The sequence below is a fragment of the Nyctereutes procyonoides genome, unplaced genomic scaffold (genome assembly GCF_905146905.1).
Source record: "Nyctereutes procyonoides isolate TBG_1078 unplaced genomic scaffold, NYPRO_anot_genome, whole genome shotgun sequence".
In the NCBI taxonomy this organism is placed as follows: domain Eukaryota; kingdom Metazoa; phylum Chordata; class Mammalia; order Carnivora; family Canidae; genus Nyctereutes; species Nyctereutes procyonoides.
This window is the reverse complement of record NW_026575131.1, coordinates 30,258,858-30,283,781: the sequence shown is the minus strand read 5'-3', so window position 1 is coordinate 30,283,781 and position 24,924 is coordinate 30,258,858. Positions and strand designations below refer to the sequence as shown.

At 36.8% G+C, this 24,924-nt stretch overlaps 1 protein-coding gene and 1 non-coding gene across 6 annotated transcripts in view; both read right to left on the bottom strand.

The window, feature by feature from the left end:
- Positions 1-24,924, bottom strand: part of FHIT (fragile histidine triad diadenosine triphosphatase) — a 1,388,110-nt gene that overhangs the window by 893,674 nt on the left and 469,512 nt on the right. The gene's annotated exons all lie outside the window — the stretch shown is intronic.
- Positions 4,675-4,781, bottom strand: LOC129522635 (U6 spliceosomal RNA). The gene has a single exon (XR_008666935.1). It is a non-coding gene; the product is annotated as a U6 spliceosomal RNA (small nuclear RNA).

The following is a 24,924-nucleotide window of genomic DNA, read 5'->3' as shown; positions in this document are numbered from 1 at the left end:
AGTTCTCTAGCATAACTGGAGTTGTGTGTGTGTGTGTGTGTGTTTGTCTATGTGTGTCGTGTGTGTGTGTGTGTGATATTATGTCTAACCTGTTTTTCTAGGTGGAGAGCCAATTGTCCCATTCACTGGTAGAATATAACCCCCTCCACCAATTTAATATTTCAACCTTATCAATAAAATAATGTTATGTATACATTTTGATGCTTCTGTTTGATGCTTCTCATTTTAACCAATGATGTATTTGTCTGGTATATAATCCCATGGTATAAATATTTAAAATTTTTAGTAGGTAAATACCCCATCATGGTTCTTCTTTAAAAATAAATCTTGTCCGGGGATCCCTGGGTGGCTCAGTGGTTTAGTGCCTGCCTTTGGCCCAGGGCATGATCCTGGGGTCCCAGGATCAAGTCCCATGTCAGGCTCCCTGCATGGAGCCTGCTTCTCCCTTTGCCTGTGTCTTTGCCTGCCTCTCTCTCTCTCTCTCAATCTCTCTCTCTCTCTCTCATTTTCTCTGTGTCTCTCATAAATAAAATCTTTACAATAAATAAATAAATAAATAAATAAATAAATAAATAAATAAGTCATGTCCATCTTTCTCTCAAAAACTATTCTAAAGTATAGTCGTTTTCCTTTTAAACTTTAGAAGATGCTTACAAGGTCCCTTAAGAAATCCTGCTGGGTTTTTGATTGTGATAGTACAGATTTTAAGCAGATTGTGTCTTCCCAGTAGGGAACATGGTACTTCTCATCTACTTAGGTTTTCTTTTTAAGTTTATTTGGTAGAGTTTAACATTTAGTTACTGTGTAGTCCATTTTAGTTTACTTATGAATCCTACAGTTTTGTTGCCCTCATAAATGCATAAGAAATCTATTGATATTTTCCTGAATCTTACATATAGCTACCTCTCTGAACTCTATGGGTTTTTATGGGTTTTTGTTGAATTTGGAAAAAGACAATCATATATTTTTAAATAGCACCAATTTATCTCTTCTTTCCATTTTTTTTTAAATATCTTATTTATTTATTCACGAGAGACACAGAGACACAGGCAGAGACATAGGTAGAGGGAGAAGCAGGCTCCTCACAGGAAGCTGGATGCAGGACTCGATCCCAGACCCCGTGATCATGCCCTGAGTAGAAGGCAGACACTCAACTGCTGGGCTATCCAGGTGTCCCTCCAATATTTATATATCATTTAATCTTATTATCTTATTCCCTTAGCTGGATTCACATTGTATAATGACTAGCACAATTTTGAAATAGTTATAGCAAGGTCAAACAAACTCACCTCATTTATGGCAATAAAAGTAATATTTCCAATGTTAACATAAAATCATGTACCTTGCTATAGAGGCCTCTGATATCTTGTAATATGCTGTGTAAATTCATTCTATTACCAACTTACTGAATGAGTATTGCTTGTTTGTTATGTTGTTTAATAGAAAAGGAGACTCTATATTTATTAATTCACTACTTTTGTTTTCTGTAGATTGATTTTGTTATTCTCACTTAATAATGAGAGCTCTTGGGGTACCTAGGTGGCTCAGTTGGTTAGGCATCTGACTCTGGATTTTGGTTCAGGTCACGATCTCAGGGCTTTGAAATGAGCCCTGCATCAGGCTCCACACTGAGCCTGCGCACATTGCCTGCTTAAGATTCTCTCTCTCCCTCTCCCTCTGCCCCTCTGCACACATGCACTCTCTCTCCCTCTTTCTCTCCCTATCTAAAAAGAGAGAGAGAGAGAGAAAGCTCTTGGGGCTACTAATTCTCTGCTAAATACAGCTTTGGCCATTTAAATGTATATACATCAAGTTTTCTTTTTTCTAAACCTTTGTTACTCTAGGTTTGATTTCTGATTTGAACCTGCAACTTCTTTAAAAGAAATTCTTATTTTTTATTGTTGGCATTAAGGTTTTTCAAGTTGTTGAGCTATGCATTTAAACTTAATTATTAAGTTTTAGGTTTATTTCATTGTAGGCAGAGCATGTAGCCTGTAAACAGTTTATGTTTCATAATATGGTTTTCTTTGAGGTTTAATATATGATCAACTTTTTTCTAAATGCTTCATAACTCCTTAAAGTATGCTTATTTCTAGATAACAAATTTCTTTTTTTTAAAAAAGATTTTATTTATTCATAGAGACAGAGAGAGAGGGGCAGAGACACAGGCAGAGGGAGAAGCAGACTCCATACAGGAAGCCTGACATGGGACTTGATCTAGGGTCTCCAGGATCACACCCCAGGCTGCAGGCGGCAGCTGTGCCACTGGGGCTGCCCATAGAGAATAAATTTCAATAGATATTTATTAAACCTGCTTTATTAGATTATTAAAATACTCTATGTATTCTGTGTTAATCTGACCCATAAAAGATCAATAAAAGTATACTAAAATCTCATACAACAATTCCACTTCTATCAAGTTTTTCTTCTATTTGTAACAGCCTTTATTTCAAGTATTTTGAGGCTGTTACCATGTCAATGAAAATTCAAGACTATCTGATCTTCATTATGAAGTCTAACTATTTGAAAGAAAATATAATCTAGATCACATTTAATATTTTCATAGTCTTTGACTCTATTTTGTCTAAATATTGCCAAGATTACTTTTGTGTTAATTTTGCCTTTGCCTGCCTGATATATCTTGTCCATCTTTTTGATTTCAGGTTTTTCTTTGTTTTAGTCATAATGAGCCCTCTTTGTTTTAGGTACATCTCTTCTCAGTAACCTAGGGTGAGATTTTGCTTTTTTGCTGAAAAAGAGAGCCTTTTTATTTTAATAGACTAGTTCAATGATTCTTTTATAATGATTCAGCTTCAGAAAATGCCTTCACATTCACATTTGTTCTTCACATCATGTAAGGTACATGGGAAATGTCATTCCTATTTTAGACATAAGAAATTTAAAACCAAACAGGTTAAATATATCTCCCATAGTTATTCAAGTAATATGTGGCCAGTGTAAACTTAACCAAAGGATACTAAAACTAAAGCCACGGCTTTTTACAAACATAATGTACTTTTGTGGAACGTCAATGTTCAGATGGACTAATTGGTCAAATTATCCGCCTTTTTTCCGAGGAGGTGAATTTACACTGATGTTGACATAAATGATATATTTGGCTATACCTCTGTGATGTTACTTTACATTTTTCGTAGTTTATATTTCACTAGTAATTTGCTTCATATACTTGGTGATTTAGGTCAGGTGGCACATTCTTTTCTGTCTCCATTGATTTGGAAGTCATACCTACTCTCATTTCTAATAGTGGTAATAAGTATACCAAAAAGTATATCAATTGTTATTGAATGCATAACTTTAAAACTTTCAAATACTTGAAGTCGTTGAGTCCACCCTTGCTAAAATAAAGATTTATCACCATTTTATTTCCAGACTCTGTAAATATAATTTTTGGGTTTTGTTACTACTTAGTATTAAATACTAAATACTAAATATTTATTAAAGCATTATCTTTGATTACATATTGTATCTTTCAAAAGTGTAGTTTTACACTTGCATTCAGTGTTATAATTAAAGTTATAATTGTCTAAACCTCGCTTATGTTTAGTTACACTACTAATAATCAGACTCTTAACATTTATTTCTCTGTTACAGAATTCTTAAATTTGATTTCTCTCTCAGTTGCCTGGACTAGTGCTTCTTAAATCTTTGTGCATGTAAGAATCTCCTGCAAACACTGTTATGGATTGCTACATTCCATCTCCAGAGATTTTGCTTCAGGAGGTGTGGGGTAGACCAGAGAATCTCTACTTTTAACTGGTTTCCAGATAATGCTATTACCAAACACAGAACTTCCCTTTAAACTGCACTGACCTTGGCTACATCCTTAAGCCATTTCCCTAGTAAAGAGGTGCATGCTTTCTTTTCTCTTGTGTATTTGAAAGTTTCTTTCTGTTACTTTTACAAGTAAAAGACAAGTTAAGTATATTTACCTTTCTTCAGTCCACTCTCCCAAACTGTTCCAAGCATGTTTTCTTGCCTGTGCTTGAAGGATTTTTTTTCTTTATTCTTGTAGTTTAAACAAAATTGCCAAGTTGTAATAGTATGGAACCCTTTTCATTACTGTTGCCTAGAGTATGAAAAATCCTTTCAATTTGCATGCTGAGGCTTTTTTGCTTTTGTTTTTGTTTTAGCTCAGCAGAGCTTTTATTAATTTTTGATTAGTACTTGTGTCCAGTTGTTTCTATCTCAAGGACATCTATAATTCTTGGATTTGACCTAGTATTTAAGTCAATGATTTCTGTCTGCTATATTTTTAATCTTCTTTATTTCATTAATTTAATTTTATTGTCCTTTTCTCCATTTTGACAGAACTTATCGATTTTTCTATTAGTGATATGTATGTATTTTTAAATGCTGATTTCTTTTTAGTTTTCAATACAGATTTTAGATCTCTATTGCATTTTGGTTTCTTTATCATGTTTGTTCAACAAACCTACCTCTTTTTCCAAACCATCCTACTTTCTGTTAGCCTCGGCTTATTCTCTCATTTCTCTTTTTGTTTCCCGAGGTTTCTGAGGATACCAAATGAAATCCTTTCATGTTTCTGTGGTAAATTATCCTGGGAGGTCTGTTACTCTGAGTCTCTGAGATACTGTTCCTTCTTTCTTGTCCATCATGATTTAAAAATATATATATATATATATATATATATATATATATATGGAACACTTCAAGAATGTTCATGTCATCCTTGCACAAGGGCCATGCTAATCTTCTCTGTATCATTCTGATTTTAGTATATGTGCTGCTGAAGCAAACACTGTCCATCAGGCTTTTTTAAATTAATTTTTAAGTTTATCATAAAAAAGCCAGCATCTGCCAAAAAAGAGATGACAACTGTCTTTATTTATGTGTCTCTGCAGTCCGCTACAACTGGATCATAAACTGGTTTCCATAATTTCTAAGCCCAAATCCCAGTCTCTAGAAGTCATCGTGTGGAGCTCCTAGGTATGATATAGAATCTTCTAACACCACTGCCTGGATCTATGTCCAATTTGAACATAAAAAAATAGCAATTCACGGTACCCTCTTTACCTTTGGCATAGCTATAGTTCTTTAATTATAACAGATATTGACAAATATACTTCCAAAAATATTATTGTTCCCAATGATAGAAAGCAGAACAATGCTCTTCCCCAAGGATGTCTGCATCCTATTCCTAGACTCTGTGAATATGATGTTAGGTTACATGGCAAAGGAGAATTAAGCTCGTAGATGGTATTAAGGTTGCTAATCATTTGACTTTAAAATAGAGAGATTATCCCCTATTATTCAGGTGGATCCAATGTAATCACTAACATCCTTCAATATAAAGAGACAGAGAAGCAGAAAAGTTAGAGGCAGAGTGATGAAATAAAACAAAGGCTCAACTGGCCATTGCTGACTTTGAACATGGATGAGTGCTACAAGCCAAGAAGTGTAGACAATTTACAAAACCTGAAAAAGACAAGGAAACAAACTGCCCCCTAGAGACTTTGAGAAAGAAATTCAGACCGACCGACACCTTGATTTTATCCCAATGAAATCCATTTCAGATTTCAAATTTCTGATCTCCAGAACTTTAAAATAATAAATCTGTTTTGTTTTGACCACTATGTTTGTGGTGACTTATTACAGCAGCTATAGAAAACTAGTAAATGACAGGCCAACTACTATTTGTATTTTCCATATCAAAACAGAGATAGAAGTCTGCATTAATAGTGTGCTTCAAATAGCACTTACATTATATAGGAATTCTCACTCTTGTAATTAGTCTCTGCATGTGTCTAAACTAGGGAAAAGGGGGCAACTAAAAGATTAAAGTTCTTTCCTCCTTCTAGCCATAGCACGAGGGTACCATCAGTTGAAATTGTTCATTCCAGTGTCACCAAACTTCAAATTAGTAGAATTCTTTATAGGAATTTAGAATAGCGTTGACTATAAGAACTAATTTTTCGTGATAGTAACATTAATTAAGCTCATGCATGTGCGCGTGCGCACGTGCACACACACACACACACACACACACACACACACACAAACTATCCAGGCATCAATTTCATGTATTCTTCAATCTCTTCTTGGTTCAGGTGCTGATCCTCCTATTTCACTACCTTGTGAGTGAATGCAAACTTAAAAAATTATACCTTTACATAAAGTGAACATGCTTTTCTAACTATAAGAATTCTTTTCCTTTTAAATAGGTAGAACCAAGACATATCTATTTTTACTTCTGCACAGCACTACTTTTCCTTGGGGAAAGAGTAAAAGATCACATTTTTAAATGTTTCTCTCTCTGGATAGGAGGCTAGTAGGAGCAAGATTTCCATATGTTTTGATTTGCCCAAGTAGGTGTTTCTCTACTCATGGGTCTCTGGAAATCACTATGTTTACTCAAGATTTAACTCAAGAGGCTAAAGTCATGGGTAAATATTAAGAGGGAATTGACAAAGGCATATTAAGTTTTAAGGAATAAACTATGCTTTCCTAAAAGAAACATTATTACAGAGTTGACACAGAACAGCTTTCTGCCTTTCAAATATCGAAGGTCACATGAGCAGCCAACACCCTTCACTTGATCTTGTCCTGCAAAATTTCTGCACAGCAGATAAAGAGCAAAAGCAACACAATTTAATGAATAGCACAAAATCATTCATCCACATGTACTATATCTTAGGCCATCAGGCTTCTTACTGCTCCTATTATAAGAATTATCTTATGCTTGCATGCCAGACAAAACTGTTCTAAATACCTAGGTCTTTATCTGGACTAACACTGATTGGGGAGAAGGGTCCTCTACTATTAGTTTGCAAGAGAGTCTAACATTTCCCACCACTGCAACCATCAAACAAGATAAAGTCTTTTTATCTCCAAGAGGATTAAATCAAAACAGAGATAGCTTGATCTTAGAGATGAACCATTAGTCTCTATGAGATAAATATGAATATTTGATGGTATTATTTAATAAAGCTGCAGAGAACACTGAGGAAATTAAACAGGAGAATATGGTAAAGACCAGAAGGCAAATGGGAGAACCACAGAGTCATAGGTAGGACTTAAAGACACTAAGATGCTGAATTTTCTCTGAGCATGATCCTTCCCTGGTAAAGCTAAGTGGTAGGCTACTCAGAATATAGATATTCTCTACAATGTTAGCCAATGTAAACCCGATATGAAAGAAAATGAAAAACATAACTCTTTAAAAACAAATATTTTCAGTTTCATAGATACCTATGTAGCAAGTGGTAAGCACATGAGCTCTTAAGTTAAACGGTGAAGGTTTATATCCTGGCCTTGGCCCTCACAAGAATGCAATGTAACTTCTTTATGCCTCACTTCCTGCATCTGTAAATTGGGGATAATAGTGTTACCTCACTGGCTACCCTGGGAGCATCAGCTATGATAATACATGTATAGCACAGTCCTAACCCCCAATAAGAGCTGAATATAACTTTTGGTCCTGCGAAAGAGAGGCTGTAAAGCATTCTGGGTAAGAACAGGGACTCTTGAAAAACAAGACTGTCCAAGCTCTGCCATTTAATAGTTGTATGATCTTGGGTAACCTATTTAAATTCTCTGTGCCTCACTTTCCTCATCTATAAAATGAGGGTAATAATAATAATTACATCAGTGTTATCCTGGGGATTAAGTGAGTTAATGTTTGTAAAATATTTAGAAGAGTGTCTGGCACATAATATGTTTGATAATACATTATTCAGCTCTCTGGGTTTTAAAACTGTGATCATGGAAAGCCAAGGGCTCTATAGTGATACTCTAGGGGTCCATGTGGTAGAGTGGAGATAAGGAAGGTATGCTCCAGCCTCATTCTTTATCCAAATAGAGTAGCTATTTTTTATATATTGAGCCCTTGGGCAAGGTTTTCTTTGAGTAAAGGATCCTGCTATTTTAAAAGAAAAGAAAAAAGGGAATAAAGGAAGGAATGGAGGGAAGGAGACAGGGTGGCAGGGAGAGAAAGGGAGATGAGGAGAGAAAGATGGAAACAAACCTTCTATACCAAGGTGCCCTCATATAAAATACCTTTATCAGTCTTACAAATTATAAAATATTGCATATTTCATGCGCATTACCTAGAGAATTTAACGAGATCATTTTTATAGTTCCAGATAGAAAATTCTGTTTCTTGAGAAGTGAATTTTAGTAAATTCAAATTTTAAACACAAAACTTCCCAAACTTCTTTAGGGTAAACAAAAATCTCAATAATTCTAATTTAACATGCAAATCATGAATATTCACTACAGTCAAATGAATAATAAATCACCCCTGACTTCAAGTGCTTGCCATGGAAAATTGCCTATTTCCTTAAACACGCAGAAATCTGTTTTTAAATTGTTTTTTTTTATTATTTTTTGCTCTCGTGATGGTTGTGCTTTCTTCAAAGCAGCTTGGAAAATATGTCATCTTGAGTATTAAGGAACTAAAGAAGAAATGATTAAACCAAAATATGGTGTCATTAACAAAACGAAAGAGAGAGTTCATGGATCAGAACGCTAGGTTCTGGGATCTATTTTTTAAATGTCACCAGATAAAATTTATGATATAAAAGGGAGTGTTCCTTAGTCATTCTGAGTATTGTTATTTATATGAATAATAAATCAAAAGGCTCTTTATCCACTTATGGCTGAAATTATGACGTTAGGTTACTGACGAGATTTACTCCACTGATATTAATGAAACAAAAACCCAGTGAAAATACCACTGGCTTGGCCCCATGTTCTAGAAAATTAGTGAGGCTTGGTAGAATAAACATTTTGAAGGGAAAGTATAAAACTGCAAATATTTATGGCACTATTATATCATTGAGCTCATTAAGATTTCTTTTTAAATAACTACTCTTCAGTTATTATTATACAGAAAATCCAAGTACATTCAAACTTAAGAAAATTGTCTATTTCGTAATTTGATAGGACATCATAGTATTTGGCCCCAAATTGAATTATTAATATTTTACCTCTAAAGACTCACACAATGTGATTGCACTTATATAATATTTAAAATATGCACATTGTACATTGATGATACAATTAAGAAGAAATGCAAGAAAATGATTATTGCAAAGGACAGGATAGTGACTACCTCTAATGGGGTCAGAAAGGATTAAGATCAGAGGAGGTTTGCAGGGGACTTTTGGGACATTGGGAATACTGTGTCTTGACTGGATAGACTTTGACATGGGTTTTCATTTATAATTATTCATTAAACTGCTCAGACATAGCTTACGTACTTTTCTTATATTTACTATATTTCATGATTCTATTTAAAATTCTCTATTCTCAGGTGATTCTCCAGCCTATTACAGAAGTCATACTTTATACTGAAGAAAAAAGTATTCATTGTTCATCTGAAATTCAAATTTAACTGGGTATCCCATCCTTCATCCTTACCCCAGTCAAATAGCATGGTTAGATTACAAACACTTAAAAAGAAGAAGAAGGCAAAATAAACCACAGATACAATGCATTCTTAGAAGTCTTGGTTATTCCTATTTTATAACCTATTAAAATAGTAAATTTGTGTTTCATGGATTTTGACGCCCCTGGGGTTCTTGTATCAAGACTATAAACAAAAGTAGGCTACATAGATGCAAATTATAATTTGCTTATAGGAAGGCAAAGAAGCTGACCTTTATAAATACAACCATGCCTAAGAAAGGAGAGCTTCAAGTCAAAAACAAACCTGAAAAAAAAAAAAAAAACCATTTAATTTGTTCTTTTCTTTTAAAGCAGTGATTTGCCTTTTGTTATGTGCATTTGTTTGCACCAGGAAAGGAAAAGACAATCGACTAGTTAAAATGGGTGCTATATTGCTCCCTTATACACAAAGAATTACACATCTGTCTCACAATACTAACCACTCTGAAAGATAATTATGGATCAATGCTTTAAAAAATATCCTGAACTGCCTCCAGAAATGGCAAGGAGAATTCAATTAAATTATTTGTAAAAGCCAGTCTTTTTTTCCTATCCATCTGCTACTTGAAATGGAATGACCTTTCAAACAGTGCTCCCGGTTCTCAAAGCAAACTCTAAATAAAGAAGTGGAGTGTGTTTTTTCCCCCCTCTCCACCAGGTTCAGCATAGATAGAGCATTTGTACTGACATTCTACATCACTGAAAAGAATGCAGATTTGGCTTCTAGAACATAGAAGAGGCATTTTAGGAATATCAATCAGGCTCTGTCCCATGCCTTCAGTCATGACATTTGCCTTCTATTAGAAAGGTGTGCGGTTTCCAAGATAAGTGTTTTGGAACAAGCTACACGAAGTAAGCTTACTCCCTGGAGAAAAACTGGAAACCTTGCCCCCAAATGTGATAAAGTACACGTTAGTGAAGAGTCCCTTGTTAAGCTGTCTATGGCAGGAGAGCTAATTCAAAAAGGTCAGATATTTAAGTAACAGGAGACTCAAAACAGCCTCCCAAAGGCCTCTCTATAGGCTTTAGGTCATCAACTAACAGCTGATACCTTTCTTCACCAAATCTATACACTTCTTTCCTTGTTTCACTGCTGTTCCCTGCAGCTCTTAATTTTTAAAACACTTCCAGTTTGGTCTTTTGTGTCATTTTTAAAATCTATTATTTAATTTTTTTCTAAAAGATTTTATTTATTTATTCATGAGAGACACAGAGAAAGAGGCAGAGACATGGAGGGAGAAGCAGACTCCTCACAGGGAGCCTGAGGTGGGACTCGATCTCCCGATCTGGGATCATACTCCAAGCCAAAGGCAGATGCTCAACCGCTGAGGCCCCCAGGAATCTCTGTGTCATTTTTTTTTTTTAATCAGAATTTTTAAAACACATCCAATGTATCTTTCTTGATAAAAGTACAGCAAGCACTTTTGAAAAAGTTCGAAAAACTACAGAAAGACCTCTTAATAAAACATAATCTCTTATACCACACCATGCACAGAAAATCACTATAGTCTATTGTGTCTACTTCCATTCACTTTAATGCATGAATACATCACAAAATTGCATCATAGTATGTAACAACTAATCTAACACACTGATCAACTGTTTCATGCATATCTTTCTATACCATCAATGGAAATTCATCATATATAAATTTTCACTATAACATAATTTTGTATTTGCATTTGTGTGTATATAGAGTTGTGATAATAACTTATAAGTGAGATTACTTACCTAGTCAACTATTTATGAATATAGAGATTTTGCTTTTTATATTAGTATAAACAAATCTGTAATAAACATTGAATATATATATATATCTTTCCAATTATTTCCTTCGCATTACGTTCTAGAAATAGTATGGCTGGAGGGTAGAGTATATGTTAATGAATATTATCAAATTTTTAAAGTTAATATGGCCAAACTGCACTCCAGCAAGTTTAACAAATTATGTACACACTCTGGACAATACCCTACAGTCTGTATAATATTGAGAAGTATTAATTTTGTGTTCACTTGTGAGTCTGGGCAAAAGCTCATTGTTGCTCTAATTATCTTTGCTTTGATAATTAATGAGCTGAAAGTTTTACTGGTGTTTTATATTGCCTCCTTTGTAAATTGCCAAATGTTTTGACCACTTTTTTTTTTTAAAGATTTAATCATTTATTTTTAGAGAGAGAGCACGTGCACTAAGAGAGAGTGTGCATGCCTGAGCATATGAGTTGAGGGTGGGGCAGAGGGAGAGACTTTATCTCTCTATCCCACAACCCATGAGATCATGACCTGAGATGAAACCAAGAGTTGGATGCTTAACAGACTAAGCCACCCAGTCACCCCTTTTACACACTTTTTAAAGTGGTAAAAGCATTATCCTAAAATACAATACTGTAAGGATTTAACATACCTATATATACATATGAAATCAGAAAAAATGCTACAGATAATATTTTATTTTTAAATTAGCATAATAAAAACACAAACTTATATGTTAACAAATATGTTTATTTAATAAATTAAATAAACGTATATATACACACACACTATAAAATAAATCAGTACTTTTCTCCTGCTCAATTGCCAATCCCATTTTCCCATGGTAACTAATAAAAAATAAAAACAAAAAAATAGAAACAATTACTTATTTATGCTTTCACAGCTTTCTCTAGCTTCATATAAATATATATAAACATAGAATTGTATATAGAACCATTCTTTTCTTCTTCATTTAAATAAGCTCAATACTTTCCTAGCTGCTCCAAATGACTATTCACCAACTGCATCATGTGCATATTGGATATCACATGTAGATCTACTTACCTTTATTGATTGCATAATATTCCATAGTATAGTTATAAATATGGTCAATAATTTCCCTATTAATGAGCTTGTTGGTTAGTATTTTCTCAATAATATTTGCTTTGTTTTGTTTTTGCCACCAAAAGAATGTAGCACATATCTTTGAAATACATTTTTATACAAGAAAGATTCCCAATAGTAGAGTTACAGGGTCAAAGAGTAGATATACTATTAATTTTAATAGATAATGTTAGACTTTTCAGAATATGAACATTCTACTTTCTTATTATGATTTGATTTGTATTTCTATGATGACTGCTGATAAGGAAGAGCAGATTTTCATGTCTATTGGTTATTTAGATTTTCCCTTTTGTGAAATAACAATTATCTATAGTCATTTTTTTCAAATATGATGTAAAACTTTATCTCACCAGTGTATAATTTTCTAATGTTTGCATTGTTAAATGCTGTACATTTCTACCTTTAACTTATCTAAAATTTATTGTTTTTGAATTTTATACTGAGAAATCAGGGTCTAACATTTACAACTTACATATGAAAAACCAGCTTTTACAGCATTTTTTAATAGAAACATACATTTCCCACTGGAGTAAAAAGCCACTTGTACTAAATATTTAGTTCATTATCACATATTTGGATCTCTTTAAGACTTTTTTTCTATTCCAATGTCAATTTTTATCATAGCCAATAACAATTTTAATAACAGTAGTTTTACACTCAACTCTTGATTTCAGTTCAGTTCATGATCTCAGGGTTGTATGACCGAGCCCCATGCTGAGCTCCCCACTGGGTGTGAGACCTGCTTAATATTCTTTCTCCTCCTCTTCCTCCGCCCCTCCCCTGTTACTCAAGCATGCACAGGCACACACTCTGTCTCTAAAAAAGAAAAACAAACAAACAATAAAAACCCCAGCAGCTTTATATTGTTTTAATATCTAGAAGAGAGGGAGGAGGGGCAAGATGGCGGAGGAGTAGGGTCCCCAAATCACCTGTCCCCAACAAATTACCTAGATAACCTTCAAACCATCCTGAAAATCTACGAATTCGGCCTGAGATTTAAAGAGAGACCAGCTGGAATGCTACAGTGAGAGGAGTTCACGCTTCTATCAAGGTAGGAAGACGGGGAAAAAGAAATAAAGAAACAAAAGGCCTCCGAGGGGGAGGGGCCCGCGAGCAGCCGGGCTGAGGCCGGGGCGAGTGTCCCCAGGACAGGAGAGCCCCGTCCCGGAGGAGCAGGAGCTGCACCAACCTTCCCGGGCGGGCGGGCGGAAAGGGGCTCGCAGGGAGTTAGAGCAGGACCCAGGAGAGCGGGGATGCCCTCGGGCTCCCGGGGACACTAACAGACACCTGCGCCCCGGGAGAGTGCTCCGAGCTCCCTAAGGGCTGCAGCGCGCACGGCGGGGCCGGAGCAGCTCGGAGGGGCTCGGGCGGCGGCTCCGCGGAGGGGGCTGCGGGGCGGGAGCGCGAATCCACCAGCGCAGGCCCCGGAGCACAGGGCGCCGGGACACAGCCCAGGATCCGGCCTCCCCCGGGACAGGCAGAGGCCGGGAGGGCCCAGGACAGCGAGGACGCTCCTGCCCCGAGCTGAGCACATCAGCGGCCCCGCCCCGGAGCCTCCAGGCCCTGCGGACGGAGAACCGAGAGCCCCGAGCCCCGTAGTTCCTGCGGAGGCTGAATCCAGGCTTCCAGAGTTGCCATAGCAACTGCGACTGTTCCTCCTGGGGCCCAACGGGGTAAACAACCCCCGCTGAGCCCTGCAGCAGGCAGGGGCAGAGCAGCTCCCCCAAGTGCTAACACCTGAGAATCAGCGCAACAGGCCCCTCCCCCAGAAGACCAGCTAGAGGGACCAGTGATACTCCCCCGTGTTCCAATACAGCTTGTTTTTGGCCACTCTGCACTGAGCAAAATGACTAGAAGGAAAACCTCACCTCAAAAGAAAGAATCAGAAACAGCCCTCTCTCCCACAGAGCTACAAAATCTGGATTACAATTCAATGTCAGAAAGCCAATTCAGAAGCACTATTATACAGCTACTGGTGGCTCTAGAAAAAAGCATTAAGGACTCACGAGACTTCATGACTGCAGAATTTAGATCCAATCAGGCAGAAATTAAAAATCAACTGAATGAGATGCAATCCAAACTAGAAGTCCTAACGACGAGGGTTAACGAGGTGGAAGAACGAGTGAGTGACATAGAAGACAAGTTAATGGCAAAGAGGGAAACTGAGGAAAAAAGAGATAAACAATTAAAGAACCATGAAGACAGATTAAGGGAAATAAATGACACTCTAAGGAAGAAAAATCTACGTTTAATTGGGGTTCCCGAGGGCGCCGAAAGGGACAGAGGGCCAGAATATGTATTTGAACAAATCCTAGCTGAAAACTTTCCCAATCTGGGAAGGGAAACAGGCATTCAGATCCAGGAAATAGAGAGATCCCCCCCTAAAATCAATAAAAACCGTTCAACACCTCGACATCTAATAGTGAAGCTTGCAAATTCCAAAGATAAAGAGAAGATCCTTAAAGCAGCAAGAGACAAGAAGTCCCTGACTTTCATGGGGAGGAATATTAGGGTAACAGCAGACCTCTCCACAGAGACCTGGCAGGCCAGAAAGGGCTGGCAGGATATATTCAGGGTCCTAAATGAGAAGAACATGCAACCAAGAATACTTTATCCAGCAAGGCTCTCATTCAAAATGGAAGGAGAGATAAAGAGCTTCCAAGACAGGCAGGAACTGAAAGAATATGTGACCTCCAAACCAGCTCTGCAAGAAATTTTAAGGGGGACTCTTAAAATTCCCCTTTAAGAAGAAGTTCAGTGGAACAATCCACAAAAACAAGGACTAAATAGATATCATGATGACACTAAACTCATATCTGTCAATAGTAACTCTGAACGTGAACGGGCTTAATGACCCCATCAAAAGGCGCAGGGTTTCAGACTGGATAAAAAAGCAGGACCCATCTATTTGCTGTCTACAAGAGACTCATTTTAGACAGAAGGACACCTACAACCTGAAAATAAAAGGTTGGAGAACCATTTACCATTCAAATGGTTCTCAAAAGAAAGCAGGGGTAGCCATCCTTATATCAGATAAACTAAAATTCACTCCGAAGACAGTAGTGAGAGACGAAGAGGGACACTATATCATACTTAAAGGATCTATCCAACAAGAGGACTTAACAATCCTCAATATATATGCCCCGAATGTGGGAGCTGCCAAATACTTAAACGAATTATTAACCAAAGTAAAGAAATACTTAGATAATAATACACTTATACTTGGTGACTTCAATCTAGCTCTCTCTACCCTTGATAGGTCTTCTAAACACAACATCTCCAAAGAAACGAGAGCTTTAAATGATACACTGGACCAGATAGATTTCACAGATATCTACAGAACTTTACATCCAAACTCAACTGAATACACATTCTTCTCAAGTGCACATGGAACTTTTTCCAGAATAGACCACATACTGGGTCACAAATCGGGTCTGAACCGATACCAAAAGATTGGGATCGTCCCCTGCATATTCTCAGACCATAACGCCTTGAAATTAGAACTCAATCACAAGAAGAAGTTTGGAAGGACCTCAAACACATGGAGGTTAAGGACCATCCTGCTAAAAGATAAAAGGGTCAACCAGGAAATTAAGGAAGAATTAAAAAGATTCATGGAAACTAATGAGAATGAAGATACAACTGTTCAAAATCTTTGGGATGCAGCAAAAGCAGTCCTGAGGGGGAAATACATCGCAATACAAGCATCCATTCAAAAACTGGAAAGAACTCAAATACAAAAGCTAACCTTACACATAAAGGAGCTAGAGAAGAAGCAGCAAATCGACCCGACGCCCAGCAGAAGAAGAGAGTTAATTAAAATTCGAGCAGAACTCAACGAAATTGAGACCAGAAGAACTGTGGAACAGATCAATAGAACCAGGAGTTGGTTCTTTGAAAGAATTAATAAGATAGATAAACCATTAGCCAACCTTATTAAAAAGAAGAGAGAGAAGACTCAAATTAATAAAATCATGAATGAGAAAGGAGAGATCACTACCAACACCAAGGAAATACAAACGATTTTAAAAACATATTATGAACAGCTCTACGCCAATAAATTAGGCAATCTAGAAGAAATGGACGCATTCCTGGAAAGCCACAAACTACCAAAACTGGAGCAGGAAGAAATAGAAAACCTGAACAGGCCAATAACCAGGGAGGAAATTGAAGCAGTCATCAAAAACCTCCCAAGACACAAGAGTCCAGGGCCAGATGGCTTCCCAGGGGAATTCTATCAAACGTTTAAAGAAGAAATCATACCTATTCTACTAAAGCTGTTTGGAAAGATAGAAAGAGATGGAGTACTTCCAAACTCATTCTATGAGGCCAGCATCACCTTAATTCCAAAACCAGACAAAGACCCCACCAAAAAGGAGAATTACAGACCAATATCCCTGATGAACATGGATGCAAAAATTCTCAACAAGATACTAGCCAATAGGATCCAACAACACATTAAGAAAATTATTCACCATGACCAAGTAGGATTTATCCCCGGGATGCAAGGCTGGTTCAACACTCGTAAAACAATCAATGTGATTCATCATATCAGCAAGAGAAAAACCAAGAACCATATGATCCTCTCATTAGATGCAGAGAAAGCATTTGACAAAATACAGCATCCATTCCTGATCAAAACTCTTCAGAGTGTAGGGATAGAGGGAACTTTCCTCGATATCTTAAAAGCCATCTACGAAAAGCCCACAGCAAATATCATTCTCAATGGGGAAGCACTGGGAGCCTTTCCCCTAAGATCAGGAACCAGACAGGGATGTCCACTCTCACCACTGCTATTCAACATAGTATTGGAAGTCCTAGCCTCAGCAATCAGACAACAAAAAGACATTAAAGGCATTCAAATTGGCAAAGAAGAAGTCAAACTCTCCCTCTTCGCCGATGACATGATACTCTACATAGAAAACCCAAAAGCCTCCACCCCAAGATTGCTAGAACTCATACAGCAATTTGGTAGCGTGGCAGGATACAAAATCAATGCCCAGAAATCAATGGCATTCCTATACACTAACAATGAGACTGAAGAAAGAGAAATTAAGGAGTCAATCCCATTTACAATTGCACCCAAAAGCATAAGATACCTAGGAATAAACCTAACCAAAGAGGTAAAGGATCTATACCCTAAAAACTATAGAACACTTCTGAAAGAAATTGAGGAAGACACAAAGAGATGGAAAAATATTCCATGCTCATGGATTGGCAGAATTAATATTGTGAAAATGTCAATGCTACCCAGGGCAATTTACACGTTCAATGCAATCCCTATCAAAATACCATGGACTTTTTTCAGAGACTTAGAACAAATTATTTTAAGATTTGTGTGGAATCAGAAAAGACCCCGAATAGCCAGGGGAATTTTAAAAAAGAAAACCATAGCTGGGGGCATCACAATGCCAGATTTCAGGTTGTACTACAAAGCTGTGGTCATCAAGACAGTGTGGTACTGGCACAAAAACAGACACATAGACCAATGGAACAGAATAGAGAATCCAGAAATGGACCCTGAACTTTATCGTCAACTAATATTCGACAAAGGAGGAAAGACGATCCACTGGAAGAAAGACAGTCTCTTCAATAAATGGTGCTGGGAAAATTGGTCATCCACATGCAGAAGAATGAAACTAGACCCCTCTCTTGCACCATACACAAAGATAAACTCAAAATGGATGAAAGATTTAAATGTGAGACAAGACTCCATCAAAATCCTAGAGGAGAACACAGGCAACACCCTTTTTGAACTTGGCCACAGTAACTTCTTGCAAGATACATCCACGAAAACAAAAGAAACAAAAGCAAAAATGAACTATTGGGACTTCATCAAGATAAGAAGCTTTTGCACAGCAAAGGATACAGTCAACAAAACTCAAAGACAACCTACAGAATGGGAGAAGATATTTGCAAATAACATATCAGATAAAGGGCTAGTTTCCAAAATCTATAAAGAACTTATTAAACTCAACACCAAAGAAACAAACAATCCAATCATGAAATGGGCAAAAGACATGAAGAGAAATCTCACAGAGGAAGACATAGACATGGCCAACATGCACATGAGAAAATGCTCTGCATCACTTGCCATCAGGGAAATACAAATCAAAACCACAATGAGATACCACCTCACACCAGTGAGAATGGGGAAAATTAATAAGGCAGGAAACAACAAATGTTGGAGAGGATGCGGAGAAAAGGGAACCCTCTTACACTGTTGGTGGGAATGTGAACTGGTGCAGCCACTCTGGAAAACTGTGTGGAGGTTCCTCAAAGAATTAAAAATAGACCTGCCCTACGACCCAGCAATTGCACTGTTAGGGATTTACCCCGAAGATTCAGATGCAATGAAACGCCAGGACACCTGCACCCCGATGTTTCTAGCAGCCATGTCCACAATAGCCAAACTGTGGAAGGAGCCTCGGTGCCCATCGAAAGATGAATGGATAAAGAAGATGTGGTTTATGTATACAATGGAATATTACTCAGCCATTAGAAACAACAAATACCCACCATTTGCTTCAACGTGGATGGAACTGGAGGGTATTATGCTGAGTGAAGTAAGTCAATCGGAGAAGGACAAACAGTGTATGTTCTCACTCATTTGGGGAATATGAATAATAGTGAAGGGGAATATAAGGGAAGGGAGAAGAAATGTGTGGGAGATATCAGAAAGGGACACAGAACATAAAGACTTCTAACTCTGGGAAATGAACTAGGGGTGGTGGAAGGGGAGGAGGGCGGGGGGTGGGGGTGAATGGGTGACGGGCACGGAGGGGGACACTTGACGGGATGAGCACTGGGTGTTATTCTGTATGTTGGTAAATTGAACACCAATAAAAATTAATTTATAAAAAAAATAATAATAAAAAAAAAATATCTAGAAGAAAGGGTAAAATAAAAAGCTGTTGCAGTTGTGACTGAAATTCCCTAACATATGCAGGATATTAGGAAGGAAAGACACTTCACAACAGGAAAAATACTAGGGAATACCATTCAATGATTTCCTTTCTTAATAAATGTATTACTAAAGATTTTATATTTTTTGTTTATGTAAATGAAAATTTTCAATTTCTTTGTAACTGGTTATTGAAGGTATAAATATGCTTTGATTTTAATATATTTACTTTGCAGCCATCCAGCTTACATGTTTTCTTAGTCTATAAAAGTCTTAAGTCTGCTAGGAACATAATCATATCATCTGAAAACAAAGATAATTCTGTTTAATGTTTTCCAATATTTATGTTGTTTAATTTTATTGTTTAATTACATCATGTAGAACCTACAACACAGTGCTAAGTAACAGAGTTGACAATAAATATTCTTCTGCATTTTTCCTGGTCTTAATAGGAATGGCTTTTATATTTCCACTGTTTAATGTCATGTTACACTAGGTTTTGTGAATATATTTTATGTTTAACTAACATCCTCCAATGCCCATCTTATTTAGAAAGTTATTTGAAATTTCTAATACATTATAGCAAATTATTTTTTGGCATGTTCACTGTGTTGAAATGTATGGCCACCTAGAATCTCAGGTGACCTTATTCTGAAATGGGGTCGTGGCAGATGTACTTACTTAAGATGGGGTCATACTGGATTAGAGTGGACCCTAATCCAATGATTGCTATTCTCAAAATAAGAGAAAATAGAGACAAAAACAGACACACATGGAGAATTCCATGAGATAACAAAGGCAGAAATCAAAGTGATATGTCTACATGCCAAAGAACACCAAGGGCTAACAGCAACCACTTGAAGCTAAAAAGATGGAAAAGAAGATCATCCCTTACAGCCTCTGAAGAAAGCATCATCCTGTTGGCACTTTTATTTTGAACCTTAGCATCCAGAACCATGACAGAAAAAACTTCTGTTGATTTAGGCCACCCTGTTTGGTGATTTGCTACAGCAGCCCTAAGAAACTAATACAGTATGTATTGATATAATCATATCATTTTTATCTTTTAATTTGCTGATGTGATAAAATGATGTGGGTAAATTTCCAATTTTGAATCAGTTTATAATTTTTTAAATAAACTATATTTAAAATATATTCATAAACAAATGGACTTAAGTTGCTATTTTTAAAATCATATACACAAAAAAATGAAATTGGTATAACATATCTTCTTAGAGCCATCAATATCAGGTTTGGATATAAAGTTATGCTAGATTTGTACTATTACTTGAGGCCCCCTCCCTCTTTCTCTGTAGCCTTAAAAGTCCTTGATAACCATAAGGAGTATCTGTTTTAAAAGCTTAAATTTAACTTAGCTGTAAAACCATCTGGGCCTGGGGCCTTTTTTAGTGTTACATCTTTAACAATCTTCCACTTTTTGCTTTGATTATTATTTAAATATTTTGACTTTTCTTATGTGAATATTGATAGTGTACGTGTTCCTAAGAATCACTGTTTCTTCTCGATTTTCTAATAAGTGGTTACAGATTTTTTTTTTTTCAAACATGTAGTAGTACCAGTATTGACAGACCAACAGTAGAGATGACCAGGAACCTAGGAGGATACATGCCCCTTTCCTCCTAGTACTACATGTGGAATGAGTCAAAGGAGGACAATCCTCAAAGAAGAAAGGAGTCATTTTTTAATCAAGCATATAAAAGTAGCTCTTATCACTGGTAAGAAACTCTAAACAAATCCATAGAAAATGTTTTCATCTGAATCATCAGGTATGCACCACAATAAAATTTAGATAGTTGGTCTTCAAGTTACTTGATACTTTCCTGGAGTTTTAGCAAAGCTATGCAGAAATTTTCTTGACATTTCTATTAAGCTACAATAAAGTTTCCAATTTTTGAAACACTTGACAAAATAAAAAAAAGAATTATTCTTCCCTCACACCTGCACACATTTAAAAATATCTCCAACTTATCTAAGAAACAATTTTCTCTACAACTCTCCCAGACTTCATACTCATATCCTTTTATTCATAGCAGATGGAGGAAATTAGAGTAACATATTTGCTCTAAAATCATTAGTGTTGCCTCAGCACTTCCCATCTAAAATGGCATTTCAAGGGGTTATTGTTACGTGGATCAAGAGTTTGCTCTAGGCACAAAGAGACATAAAAACCAATTTGAAACTTTTTTTTTTTTTTTTTTTTGCAATGAGCTTTGCATCTTAATTTCTTCAACATCATTACAGTTGGATTTTAAGCACAAATCAAGTTGGGAGGACAGAGTGATCTGATTCAGTCATGGGTCATACTTTGTTCACTGGCCAGTTTCCTGACAAATCATTATAGCTGCTTCTGGAAAGCAGTATTTTCAAAACTGACCACCAACTACTGGGTAGTCTGGAAGACTTGGAATATATTTTTACCTCTTGGATATCAGCTTGCCCTTTATACTCCTGAAATGCCTAAAACTAAACTAAGTAGCAAGTTTCAGATGACTGCCATTCTTGGCTTAAGAAAGAACCAATCTACAAGTGTTTCTTTAGCATATACTGTATTAAGTTCACTGTAAAAATAAGTAAATAAATAAGATATTATGCATCTGGAAGATACAATCCCTTTTTTTTTTTTAAGACTTTATTTATTTATTCATGAGAGGCAGAGACATAGGCAGAGACAGAAGCAGCCTCACCACAAGGAACCTGATGCAGGACTCAATCTCAGGACCCCAGGATCATGACCTGAGCCAAAGGCAGATGCTCAACCACTGAGCCACCCAGGTGCCCCTAGAAAATACAACTTGTGTAGATATAAAGGCAATCATGGAGAATGACACCAGATATTTCTAGATTGCATACAGTTTTCAAATTACTTTCATGACACATTTGTATGTCATCCTTGTAAATCTATAATGAATGCAGGATAAAAGAAGACATAAACATAGTGGTCCTGAGATAAAAATGAGATTAAAGATATCAATAAACAGGGCAGCCTGGGTTGCTCAGTGGTTTGCGCTGCCTTCGCTCAGGGTGTGATCCTGGAAACCAGGGATCAAGTCCCACATCAGGCTCCTTGTATGGAGCCTGCTTCTCCCTCTGCCTGTGTCTCTGCCTCACTCTCTCTCTCTCTCTCTCTCTCTATGAATAAATAAATAAAATCTTAAAAAAAAAAAAGATATCAAGAAATATCTTTTACAGGTAAGAAAATGGAGGCCAGGGCAGCCCAGGTGGCTCAGCGGTTTAGTACCACCTTCAACCCAGGGCTGACCCTGGAGACCCGGGATCGAGTCCCACATTGGGCTCCCTACGAGGAGCCTGCTCACTCCCTCTGCCTGTGTCTCTGCCTCTCTTTATCTCTGTGTACACACTCTCATGAATAAATAAACAAAATCCTTAAAAAAAAGAAAATGGAGGCCAAAGAGGAATGAGGACCTTTGCCTTCTTGCACAGCCATCCTGCAAGGCTAATAAAGTAAAAGCCAGTCTCCACAGGAGTTACAAAAAAAGAAGTCATAAAAATAAGACCAGAAAGAGAAACATAATGGAAATAAAAAACACTAATTCTGATTTAATATATTTTCTTTTAAAAAAGAAATTGTAGGGATCCCTGGGTGGTGCAGTGGTTTGGCGCCTGCCTTTGGCCCAGGGCGCGATCCTGGAGATCTGGGATCGAATCCCACGTCGGGCTCCCGGTGCATGTAGCCTGCTTCTCCCTCTGCCTGTGTCTCTGCCTCTCTCTCTCTCTCTCTCTCTCTCTGTGACTATCATAGATAAATAAAAAATAAAAAATAAATAAAAATAAAAAAGAAATTGTACTGAGTTAAAGTTTAAAATTCACTATTCATCTCTAAGGGCCAGTTGGCTATAATGGTTTTATGCCATTACTAGATCCCTTAGAGAAAAAAAGCAATTTTAAAATCATAGTTTCCAGGGACTCCTGGGTGGCTCAGCGGTTTAGTGCTGCCTTCAGCCCAGGGCATGATCCTGGAGTCCCAGGATGGAGTCCCACATCAGGCTTCCTGCATGGAGCCTGCTTCTCCTTCTGCCTATGTCTCTGCCTCTCTCTCTTTTTGGGTCTCTCATGAATAAATAAATAAAATCTTTTAAAAAATAAATAAAATAAAATCATAGTTTCCAGAAAATATGTGTAAGTCCTGAAGAACATATTGATATATTTGTATATAGTATACACACAATCACATACGACACTTAAAAGTCACTATTATATAATGATTAAAGGGAGCCTAAATATTCCATAGTTCAATGACTAAGTTATTCCTGCATTTCCTATACTCCCACCTTCACTTACCCTCTCCTTTCCCACCCCAGCAAGGACCCAGTGGATTATCTTAATATTGTGACCTCTCCATCACACACAATAAATTTTCAAAATAATCTTTCCTTTAAAGGAAAACATATTAGAAGTAAGCATTTTCTGTGACAACATTCTTAAAAATATCTGTCAACAATGGCGAGGCCAGGGTCCTAATATCTGTCATTCAAAAGAGAACAGCCATTTTCCATGACTCAATCCAGAATATATTTTTTTTAAATCTAGATCTAAGATATCATAATTCAAGTGAGAGACTGCATTACAGAAAAGTGCAAACATAAAAAACATTAAAAGTGGAATCATCATTTTAAAAGGAAGAAATTTACAGCGGTGGTGAAAGATTGTATCAGGGTTAGAGGACTGAAGGATAATTTCTGTGTCAGAACACACACTTTATTGTCAGAATACACCTCGACATTTTAAAACTGCTTTTAGCCACTTTTTAAATGTCTGAGAATAGAGAACGTAAAACACAATGCCTGACACACCACAGAAAGCTTTATGATTCTCCTCAAAAAACGGAAGAATAAATATCTCTATTTCCATTCCGGATCTGCACAATATATGCTTGCATCCCATTTGCTCTGATTCATTTACATTTTGCTGAATTCTGTTTTTGTCCATTTTCATCTTTCAAAAGATTAAAAAAAAATCAACAACAACAAAAAGCCCTCAAAAGATGCTTTCAGATGAAATCGCAAAGGAAATAAGTACATGAATTAGTGAAACAACATCCAAGTTTATACAAATGTGGCAGTTACATCTTTTCTCATCTTGTCCGAGAATTAATTGCGCTGCTGAAATTAGACATCAGCATGCTCCATGCAGACAGGAGCCCAAGCTGGAAGCAAACTCTTTGAATAATAATACTGCCTCCTGATTCTTTTCACATGGCTACATTTTTGACATTTCCTTCAATATTCTACCCAGTTGCAGCATGACTATGACAAAAGATTTCTCTAGGCATGACTGGCACATTCATGGTGAGTGGCAGGGAATAGCAACAGGCAACAAGCCCCTTTAGTGGCTCCAAAAAGCCCACAGGCTTTCTGCAAACCTTATGCATACATGCTCTATGGAAAGCATGGGGAAAAATGGAAAGTATGATGACAATTTTAATCATCTGATGGACAATGCTATGATCATAGTGGCCAATCTTCTGACATACAGGAGAATGCCAAGCTTTTATTCTCTCCCTGCCCCTCAGTCTCTTTAAATGTTTAGGAGTGTTATTTACACATGGATGGAGATGGCCCTAATATAGTATTATTTTAATCCATCCAAGGACAAATTACAAATGGCTAAACTTGACTACAATGAAATCTTCTGGTTAGTTTTAATAGGACTCAAATCACTTCTATGGGCTCTTAGAA